This window comes from Leptopilina boulardi, unplaced genomic scaffold, assembly GCF_019393585.1.
Source record: "Leptopilina boulardi isolate dan_hultmark-lab unplaced genomic scaffold, ZJU_Lbou_2.1 LbouV2_51, whole genome shotgun sequence".
Taxonomy (NCBI): Eukaryota; Metazoa; Arthropoda; class Insecta; order Hymenoptera; family Figitidae; genus Leptopilina; species Leptopilina boulardi.
The window spans coordinates 3,029,606-3,037,809 of record NW_026137996.1 but is presented as its reverse complement, the minus strand read 5'-3'; the positions used below and the strand labels follow the sequence as shown (position 1 = coordinate 3,037,809).

At 28.1% G+C, this 8,204-nt stretch overlaps 1 long non-coding RNA gene across 2 annotated transcripts; it reads left to right on the top strand.

The window, feature by feature from the left end:
• Nucleotides 1-4,317: 4,317 nt before the first annotated feature.
• On the top strand, nt 4,318-7,905 carry LOC127289751 (uncharacterized). Of its 2 annotated transcripts, XR_007844215.1 has the most exons (5): nt 4,318-4,483; nt 4,659-4,980; nt 7,038-7,149; nt 7,390-7,548; nt 7,827-7,905. It is a non-coding gene; the product is annotated as an uncharacterized LOC127289751 (long non-coding RNA). The 2 variants fall into 2 exon arrangements; XR_007844216.1 differs by lacking the exon at nt 7,038-7,149.
• Nucleotides 7,906-8,204: the final 299 nt, after the last annotated feature.

Genomic DNA, 8,204 nt, shown 5'->3' with positions numbered 1-8,204 from the left:
ACATCTTCATTATCGTTGGATGACTTTCGGAATACAAAAAAAAAAAAAAAAACAACAACAGTGAGAGATAGAAAGGGAGAGTATATGCTACAACCACAATTGACCTAAATTAATGTGTGCATTAGTGATGACATTAATGACTTCAATTACAATTTGAAATGAAATCAATCTCTGCCTCTCTCGCGTTTCACGCTTTTTTAAACTCCTCTTCACTAATTTGGATGCAATTAATTGCTCTTGCGACCTGTCTTTTTCCACTAGACCAAGTTGAAAATCGGAGCAGACACTAAAACCCTTTTTGTTCATGACAGAAATCCCTCTGGAAATAGGGCTACCTTAGTTACAAATTTCATAGTTTTGAATTAAATTCTCTACTCTTTAAAATTCCAATTAGAATCTAATAGTTAATATAAAAATAAGAAATTTTTTACACTAAAAAAATGATGCTGAATTCCGCAATAGAATTATTTTTTCATGTCAATTTATCTCTAATTTTGATTTGCACAAACTTTCAAGTACTTTTATAAAAACCAGTTATAAATAACTTTAATTTTAAACCAAAGTAATAGATGTTGTCTACTTATTTTTTCGTTTTTGTTTATAAAAACGTTGCGGACTTCAGTATCATAAAAAAAGGGCTTAAAAAATATTTTAAACTTGTTTTCTTAATCGATATAAATCATAAATTAAGTCAAAATCGAGAAAATAATTTATAAACTTCATTTTTTTATGTGTGTACAAGAGATAAAAAGCACGAAATTTTTTTCGAAAGGTTAAAAGTATCCAACGAAAGGAATAAAATGCTTTCAAGGATTTCAGAGCAGGAAAGTTATTGCGTGTGCGTTGTTATGTAAATTGAGTATTTTAAATCCTACAACTTTGTCGCGCTTTTTAATATTTAAGTCATGTTTATTTTGAAGCCAGAATGTCCAATATATTTGTAAAATTAGCGGTCCTCTATTTATTAACGTCAAGATATTTTCATTATATTTCTCTCTCTCTCTCTTTCTCTTTCTTTTAGACGTCGATTTTAAAATAAAGAATTGAGCGTAAAATTCAAAACCCCACACCGTATGCGTGGATCTCATGATATATGTATTTGTGAGAAGAATATACGCCAACGGACTTCGCGATCACCTGCATCGTCGTATTCAACGTGGTATATAAGTCCCCTTCACAACTGTGCACACATGTAGTATGTATAGTTGTACCCTTCCGTCCCTCTTTTATATAAAGAAAGTTCAAAACCGGTTTTGTGTGTTGGCTGCATAGAGTGAACATGTATATATATATATATATATATATAGGTGGCTTGAACTGCCAAGTAGACTTTCTAACCACGCACTGGTCATTAAATTATTTTTATTGTCACACCGAATCACAGAAATACCTGCTTTCTTGCACGAATCACTCGTGAGAAAATTGTTACAATCCAAAACTAAAGTAGATTCTGATAGTAGGGTCCTCTATACGTACTCTGTAATCTCTCTCTCTCTCTTTCTTTTTAATTCTCATTCCCTATCTAACAAGGTATCATTAGTTTAATTTTATCGCGAGAAAACATAAAACTGATAAAATTAACCGATATAAGACACAGAATTTCTACACTAAAAATCGATTATGTTACACTTTGCAAACTAAGAATAAGCAAACCTCTTTTAAAATGAAAAAAAAAAAAAAAAACTCAGCAAAATGAGAAAAATTTTTATATTAAAACCGTTTTTATTAAATTAACGCTTATTAAAACAAGCATTATTAAAAAATTTTTTAAACAAAAAAAAAATATAATTACTTTTCCAGACTAAACGTTACTAGCCTTTTATATATTATGTTAAACCGACATAAAATAACTAGAGTGGCATACGCTTTGACTCAACTTTTCACAAAGTGATACTTAACATATGTATTCAAACTTATAAATAACATAATAACCCTTTATAACAATTTAAACATTACATTTGTTAATGATCAAAAAGTTATAAATTATAAAAAAAAACCAAACTTTTAATTCAAAATGTAAATTACTTTCTATTTTTTAATTTTACTCAAATAATTCTTTTAATTTTAAACATTACAAAATTCAATTTCATAGAACAAATATTGCTTTTTAATTAAAACTCAATAATGCCTGACGTACTGGGAATTTATCAAAGACTTTATAAAAAGAAAACCTCAGACTTCATCTGCCTGTAAATATTTTAGTTGAAATTTAACGGAAAGAAACATTTTTTCGAGAAAAGAAAAAAATTTGTTTATAAATTCAGTTCTTTTTTACTTATTTAATTCGATTCTCTTATTATCAATTTTAATAAAATGATTAATTAATATTTAATCTAATTTATAGAAATAAAAATAAAAAATAAAATAGCCTAGTTACGATTAATATAATAAGAAACTAAACTGATTATTTGGTTACTTTTAAAATTAAAACCCGCTCTTAAACCAAACTGAAGAAGACATTTAAGTTTTAGGACATATGAGTTTGCTTTTCTTATTTCAAATCTGTCCAATGCACACCACCCACTGAGAAATGGTCCAGGCCTTCAGTCAAAATGGTCAAGATTTCTGAATGCCTGTCATTCCTCTACCAACTTTTATGTACATAAAAACAACACCACGAAGGTCAGGAAAGGACTATAATAATGTAAAGAAGATCCCTAATTCATCACCCTGTTGTGCACCACATGTGTGAAACTCGAAACTTGCGAGAAAAACTTGTACAACTTCACCCACAGTTTACTTTAATCGCCATCAAGGCTTCAAACACTTAAAATCTTTTTAAAAGGGGAGAAAAAAAAAAAATAACGAAAACTTGAAAGTAACTTAAACGTAAACTTACTCAAGATGTTAAAACTGAAGAGTAATATGAACCAAAAAGATAAACATGATAAGATACATACACTTGCAAAGAAAGAAAAGAGGTTAGGTTTCTTTAATCAAAGCGCGCCACTTCTTCTCAGAATGTTTTGTCAGTTCAACGGTTTAAATTGCTTAAAGATTAAATTTAAACACACTTTGCTTTGTATAAAGAACTCTCAGGAAGTTTGAAAATGAGTTTCGATTAAACTCCACCAGGGGTCACCGGCCTGTCATAGAAACTTTTAGTTCCGATTTTATATCAACAAACTTTTCTTCAACTGTTTACGCCACTCTTCCTCTATTTTTATTTTATTTTCCAACCACAAATAATCTTAAATAAAAAAAAAGCTGTTAAATAAAAGAAAAACTTACCGCTAGGCAGATGAAAACCAGGCTCCGTGAAGTTTTGGAGCAGCACTCTTCGGCCCTGAAGGGCCCACTTGTAAAAAATCCCAAAAGACGTAGCCTCCTTGAAATAAATTCCAGTAACAAAGAACTTTAACAAATGAAACAAAATCACAACAGGGAAGCACACTTTTTTTGGGCGGGGTGTGGGGGGGGGGAAGGATAAAAGAGAATGGTAAACACACGCGACTTCACGGGTCCACTGAAAACTTAACCTCTCGGGTTTTTGAAATATTTTTGTTTGTAAACGATGACGAATTTCACAATAAACGTTATGGATATAATATACTACCTCGGTTGATTGCAATTTGATAAAATTGTTATTCGATAAACAGTGCGCACACGATGTAATTAATATAGCACAAATGACACACAATCAACAGAACGATGCAACACGCGCGACGTTCGAATCGCAACTGCCGAGCAAGTCAAGCAGCGTCACTCTCGTCCCCCACTCCTCAAACTTTTTCCCCCACCACCACTCACTACTTTTATTCAACTCTCTTGATATCAAAGATTCTTTTCTCTTTTGCTTACCTATACTTGCTTTTTCAGTTTTGTCATACTATTGCGATTCTTTTTTTGCTTACAAACTGGTATTTATAACATTTCCTCGTTACTTTATATATATATATTAATAACGCATAAATACGTATTTGCTGGCATTGAAGTTACCGTGCGCTTATTTCTATTTCCTATATTTTTTATTTACAAAAACTGACACATTTTTTAAGTTAATTATTTTTACGAGTAGGGTCAATGTAATATTATAAATTTTTTTTAGATGTGAAATATTTAATTATCAAAAAGTAATATAGGTTTTCGGGGTTACTACACCCCCGCCCGCCAATTTAAAGTCACAAATGCGCATGCGCAGATGTTGTTGACTAGTATGAATTTATTTTAAATTTCTTTAACGGTTATAACAATTGTTTAAATTAATAAATAGATAAATAGTGATAAAAAGTTATTATTATTATTATTACTTATTAATATTAAGTGTTGATATAATTAGTAATATTTTTTTTAAAATAGTTAATGTTATTCAAAATTATATAATTGAAATTGGACTACTTTTTGATTGTTATGATTGTTATTAGAAAAGTAACAACATAACCTCATTTTATTACACGGATAATCAAAACAAAAATATTAGTACTTGCAAATTGAAGTAAATTGTAGTATTATTTGTACTTTCGAACACTATGAGATTTCAATGGTGAGTACTGAAAAAATCAAATATTTTAATTATGATTATAAAAATGAAAGCGAATTAAGAAAGATTAATTAATGAAATTTATGTTTTCCTTTTCGAAATATTTTTTCTTGCATTAATTATATAATTTTTATTCACGCAGATAAATATAAGATTTTATAGAAAAGATATATTTTAGGCAATATATATAGAGAGGATTTTTGTGATGAATATTGGTTATTCGAGGAAGTCATTATTTTAACCTATTCGACGTGTTTTCGCACGACGTATGTTTATTGCTCTGAACAAAATTTATCGCCTTTAAGTTATTGACCACATCCGCGGACTTGAGATTTGTCGGCGACTTTTTTCGATGATTCAACAAAACCAGGATTAGAGCGTTGTTAAATTCTCGATTGTCGAGAGAGAGAGAGAGAGAGAATGTGTGTAATAAAAGCTAGAACTTCAAAAGCTATATTCACTGAATGATCTTTTATGTATATCCGCCACTTCTAGAATAGGTGAGCAAGAAATTCCAGAAATAGCAATCCACTCGTTTCTAACACAATGGATATTATTACTATTCATACCTAAATTAATTTATTTCATCTTGTGTGAATATATATATAAAAATAGATATATTATTTATTGGTGAGTAAGAACAAAATATATTAATTTAATTAAATAATAGTAAAATATTATTATTCACTTTTTCTAATTTTATTATTTTCAAAAGTAATTGATCTTCGATGAAAAAAAATTAATTTAATATATAGTTCGAATATACAAATCTAATTTTTAATTGAAGAGTTATTTGCAATTTACGATTATGAAACTTTTGAATAGAGATCAGAAATTGTTTATGAAATGACCATTTTACTTTATAGAAAATAATATCACGATCGGCAGTAAGGCGCACATGTGAAAAGCGAAATTGCTTTTCGAAGGACTCTTCATAATATGTAAAGTTGGATCTTCTTAATTAATTTTCTTGGCAAGGGATGACATGTTTTTAATGAATTTCATATCCCTTGAATAGTAAAAAAAGAAACTGCGCTTTTTTCTATTTTTTCAAAAATTTATAATTAATTCAATTTAGCTGCAAAAATATTTTTCATTAATTTTTATTTTTGACATTTATGAAAATTTTCCTTTTGCTTTTTTTGATTCATCCAAAGCACGCACGAGAAAAAATAATTTAGTTATAAAAATCATCTTTTTAATATTTATATATCTTTGGAATTAAAATTTTAATTATTCATCTCATTATTTAAACTAATTTCCAAAAATAATTTTTATATATTTTGAAATTAAAATCGTGGTATAAAATATTTACAAAAATCAATGAGTTCCAAAATATATTGATTCACATTCTTTTAAAGAAATCTATTTTTTGCAAGTGAATGAAATTTTTTTTTTCAGTTAAATTCCGAATTATCTATTAAAGTCTTAACAGTGGGGGGTCAAAGTTGGAAATAGATAAGTTAAACCAAAAGGTTAAACATTTGCATTAGTCCAGGCAGAGTGGGCGTATAGTGTAGTTACATAGAGTGAGATATTATTATCCGAGAGAGAGAGAGAGAGATGAAGATTAAAGTATTGGAGTGTATATAGTGGACTCTGTATATATGTTATATCCCTCTGCATATGTGAGATACGGCATTTCTCAAGATTTGCCTCCGGTAAAGTACTGGGGGACTTGCTCGAGAAACGTGGTTTGCCCAACGCATTATTTCAAATTGCCACTTTGCCCCAGTATCCCACGCAAAGGGGAATATGTTAAATTGGTGCAATCTAAATTCCATCCTATATGTAAGGCAGCAAGCACTTTATATGCAATTAATACCCAAAAATTTCTGTAAAATAATAATTTTCTCATAAAAATAATTAAGAGAATTATTATTATTATTTTTTTTTTCCCTCCAATTTATCTCGTATATGTAAAAAAGAAAATCCCTTAATGAAATTATCGGTTAAATTTTAACAAACTTTCATTAAAATTTTTTTTTTCAGCAAATATTCATTTCATTCTTCGAGTTTTATTTATATTGAAACTGAATAAATTGGTTTTCAATGTTTTATAAAATTTATCGAGAACTTTATCTTTCTTGATATAATATTCATTCATCTTTGATATAAAATCTAGAAATTTCATTTTCTTAGAAAAAAAATGTATATATAAGCATTATTTAGTTGTTTATATTTTAGAGATTTATCAGGATTTTTTTTGGTGTAGTATCCACTTTAATCGATATGAAATTCTACAAAGAACTTTTGTTCAAGAAAAAAAGTAGACACGATTTTCTCACTTTGCGCTTCACTGCTTTTCAAAACAAACTTTCAAAGCGGAATTACAATATAAAAAGAAAAGAAATGTTATTTCTTCGAAACTGAAATCCTCACCATAAAACCTTTTTGATCTCTTTTATAATAGCGAAATTGCACTTTCCTTTTTCAAAAAGAAAGTGTGTCTTTATATATATTTTTTTATATATAAATGCTTATATAGTATGTGATGAAATCCATTTCATTTTTTTGCAAATGTTATATGTGTATAATTAGTGTCATGAAATTTTAGTTGATGAGATGTGATTAATAGTCATGACAATCCATGATAATTAAACCTAAACCACTGCCGGAAACGCTAATCAGTTATCAAAATACACCTATCTAACAGCTCCTCATGACAGGTAACTCATCATCCAAAAGGGACGTTTTGATGAATTTCTCGGTTTATATGTGAAAATACCTTCGGATCTAATTAATTTCTTAATTAAGGAAATTTTGTAATAAAAATTTTTCTTATAAATTACTACGATTAAATTTTAATTTGAAAAATATAATATTAATCGAAATTCTTTTATAAATATATTAAAAATTCAATTAAACAATTACAATTCGTTATCTAATTAATTTGTTCTTTTTTTCAGAAATGCAATCTAAAATCTCAGAATTTTCACCGTCGGCGGAAATTGTTATTATTCCCAAGATTTCTATATTGCTCTCACTAAAGTGAAAATTATTCCTTTTGGCGGAGAAACACTTATATTCGTTCAAAAGTCATGGGAAATGTGATTTTTTTTACAAAGGTGAGCGAGAGTTAATTATTAGCCAATTATTCATTTATGTTCCATATTATATTATTAGTATTTCGTTGAAATATTATTGCATTTATATATATATTTGAATTCCTATCCAATACACATAATATATAATAATGCATGTTTCCTTATACTTATTGGTAAAATTACACTTTAGTAAAACTCTTTTTTTTAAAAGTCATGTGCGTGTAATTTTTTATCCTTGTTAGAAGATAATTTACATTAAGTAAATATGTATAATGAAACTTTTATTATTATTTAAATAGATGGTGAAGAAAAGGCACGAGGACATATATCTACAACCAATATGATGATCTGCATTACCATAGTCTTCTAATGAGTAATGACATATAATTATTATTCATTGGAGTAGGAGCTAAGTCTAAACAAATCCCTTTTTACGGTCCAAAGCATTCAGAATAAGAGATTGCTCTAGATCTACCACCCACCCTATCTCCTTCTCAAGGCTCTCTCTCTCTCTTTCTCTGCATAAATTCAAGTTACGTTTCCTTTTTAAATAAAAAAAAAAAGTCATGAAATATTTAAAGAACAAAAGAAAGTTATAAAATATTTTTTATACATTTAAAAAAGCAATATTAAATTATTCAAAAAAAAAAATGAAGCAGAAGATAAAAAATTAGAAA